This window comes from Phragmites australis, chromosome 18, assembly GCF_958298935.1.
Source record: "Phragmites australis chromosome 18, lpPhrAust1.1, whole genome shotgun sequence".
Lineage (NCBI taxonomy): Eukaryota > Viridiplantae > Streptophyta > Magnoliopsida > Poales > Poaceae > Phragmites > Phragmites australis.
In genome coordinates, this window is record NC_084938.1 from 11,430,287 (window position 1) to 11,433,785 (window position 3,499).

Here is a 3,499-nt window from a genome sequence, read left to right on the forward strand (position 1 = left end):
GGGGTACTACTGTATCAATGTTTACATGGGTTCCTGCCTCATTAAAACCTCACCCCCTGATGAAGGGGTCCCCCTGTGAGGAAAAGAGTGCAGTACCCTTACAATGTGATTACAAGAAATACTTCGAAAGAAAAATTACATTGGAGTCTCGGACTTAGTTGCTGACTTTCAGGCGTAGAACTTACGAAGATTGTCTGCGTTCCAGGTGTGCGGAAGCTCCTCACCTTCCATATTAGCTAGATGATATGAGCCAGGTCTCAATGATCTTTTCACTATAATGGGGCCATCCCATTTACTCTGAAGTTTTCCGACCGATGTTGTTGTACCGAACCTTCGCAGCACCAAGTCTCTCGGGGCGAAGGTCTTTTCGGATATATTCCTATCTCTCCATTTTCTTGTCTCTTGTTGATAACTGGCCAGATTTTATGCGGCTTGCAATCTTACTTCTTCAAGGGCATCTTTTGATGATAGTTCCTCGCAATCCTCTGGTTCATTCCTAACCCTGAATGATTTGGTTTTGCATTCTTCCGGGGTCATGGCCTCTTCGCCGAAGAGGAGGCGAAATGGCGTGTACCCGGTTGGTCTTGCAACTGTTGTTCTTAATGACCACAGTACCTTGGGCAGTTCTTCGACCTATTTCCCTTTTGGCAATCCTTGAAGACGCTTCGCGACACCCACGAAGATGCTGCCATTCGCTCTCTTAACAGCCCCATTGGATTGTGGGTGGTATACTGATGCAAAAATTACTTTTATCCCCATACCATTGCAGAAATCCCAGAAACCCGCGCTATCGAATTGAGTGCCATTGTCCAAGGTTACTTTGCTTGGGACTCCGAAGCGGCATACAATATTCTGCCATAGGAATTTCTGTACGTTTCTTGATGTTATGCTCACAAGTGGCATTGCCTCTACCCATTTTGAGAAGTATTCTACTTCCACCACCGCATACCGCAAATTTCCTGGAGCTAGCGGCAGCTGCCCAACAATGTCGATTCCCCACCGCCTTAGTGGCCAGATCGGTGGAATGAGTTGCGTCTTGGTCGTCGGTCTATTTGACCCCTTCACCTAGAATTGGCACTGTTGGTAACTTCGGATCAGTTGATCCGCATCGTTTATAGCCATTGGCCAATAAAAGCCTTGCCTGTATGCTTTTCCGACCAGAGCCCTTGTTCCAATATGAGAACCGCATAATCCGCTGTGAATCTCTCTTAACAGGTTCTGGCCTTCTTTCCGAGATATGCATCGCAAGAACGGTGCACAGACCCCTGCTTTGTACACATTGTCTTCCACAACTTTGTAGTTTCTTGACCTCTGAGCCATGAGCTTTGCTGCGACCTGATCTTCGATGTCTCTCTGACCGCAAAGATATGCCAATATTGGAGAACGCCAGTCTTTGCTTTCGACTGTCGCAACTAGACGCGTTTGGTTCAAATTGTCTTCAAGGGTTGGTTTAGTCGGCTTCTGATAGAAAACGTCTAAAGGCATAGGCAGGTTCTGTGAAGCTGCTTTCACTAATTCATCTGCTTCGGTGTTATCATTTCTTTATACACTCTTGACTGTGAATCCGAGGAAGTATTTTTCCATTCTTCAAACCGCTGCTTTGTACTTAATCAGCTCTGGTTCCTTTGCCTGGAATGTTTTGTCAATTTGACTTGCTACGACCTTCAAATCTGTTTTGACAAGTACCCTCTGGGCGCCCAAAGCATTCACCTTGCGAAGTGCCAGGAGGACTGCCTCGTACTCCGCCGTATTGTTTGTGGAGCGGAATTCTAACCTAGCGGCGTATCTTAGCTACGTCCCCGAAGGTGAAAACATTACTGCCGAAACTCCTGCTCCTGTAGCTCCCTAAGCCCCGTCGTAATATGCGGTCCAGACAGGTTCTGGCGGTTCACCATCCGAGTCTTCGGTTAGGGGTGTCCATTCCGCCACGAAGTCTGCCAGTGCTTGCGATTTTAATGATGTTCTTGCCACAAAAACGATCATGAATGGAGCGATCTCCGTTGCCCACTTCTCTATTCTTCCAATGGCTTCTTTGTTTTTGAACATGTCGCGAAGGGGTAAGGAAGTTGGTACTGTAATCTTGTGAGACGTGAAATAGTCGCGAAGCTTGCGGGATGCCATTACCAGTGCATATGCTACTTTTTCTAACTCTGTGTATGACTTTTTTGGGCCTGCTAAGGCTTTTAATACATAATATACTGGTGCTTGGCGCATCTTATTGTCTTTGGGTTTTTCCTGTACAAGTATAACGCTAACTACTGAAGGGGATGCCGCTATGTATAACAGCAAATCTGCGCCTGGTCAGTGCTGTAAGCTTCGTCAAGTAGATTTTTAACTCATTGAAGGCTGCTTGCAGCTCCGCATCCCATTTGAAAGGGTCAGAGCTTTTTAACACCTTGAAGAATGGTAAACTTCGCTCGACAGACTTTGCAACGAACCTATTCAATGCTGCTAGCCTTGCTGCCAAGCGTTGGGCTTGCTTTCTGTTCTGTGATGGTTTCATACCTAAAATTGCTTGTATCTTTTGAGGATCCACTTCGATGCCTCTTTTTGACACTAAAAACCCTAGGAGTCTTCCGGATTGCACCCCGAAGACGCATTTTTCTGGGTTTAACTTTAGGCCTGCTCTTCGCAGATTGTCGAAGGTTTCCCGGAGGTCTTCGATTTTTTGGCTCCTTCTGGTACTTTTGACCACTATGTCATCAACATAGGCCAATACATTTTTTTCCCAGCTGCGGCTTTAATACAGCCTGCACCAACCTTGTGAAGGTTGCGCCATCGTTTCGGAGTCCGAAAGGCATCCTTATGAAGCAGTATGTTCCAAAGGAGCTACTGAAACTCGTTTTGTCTTCGTCTTCCTTCGCCATCCATATTTGATGGTACCCTACATAGGCATCTATGAAACTTAGCATCTCACGGCCGGCCGCAGAGTCTACCAACTGGTCAATTCTAGGCAGTGGGAAGTCATCCTTGGGACAGGCTTTATTTAGGTCTGTGAAGTCGATGCACATTCTCCACTTTCCATTGTTTTTTCTTACTAACACGGGGATGGCCAGCCCCTCTGAATGCATTACTTCGCGTATGACTCCAGCATCGAGCAGTTTTTCTACTTCAACCTTCGTTGCTTCTTCTCTTTCGGCCGAAGATTTCCTTAGCTTTTGCTTCCTTGGCTTCGCTTTGGGGTCCACATTTAGGTTGTGCTGAATGATTTTCTGACTTACTCCTTGTAGGTCCCTGGGAGACCAAGCGAAGACATCGTCGTTGTCGCAAAGGAACATTACAAGTTGTTGCTGATCCTCTAACGGAGCCTCCACTCCTATAGTGACCTTTTTATCTTCTTTTTCTTGATTTAGCTGTACTTTTCTGGTCGCTCCTTCTGGTGCAACCTTCGCTGCCTTTCCTATCTTTGGTTGGTTGCGGCTTGTTTCATGACCCATCGAAGGGTTTGCTAGGGTGTGGACATTTCTTCTTCCTGGAGCTATTCCCACTTCGATTCGTC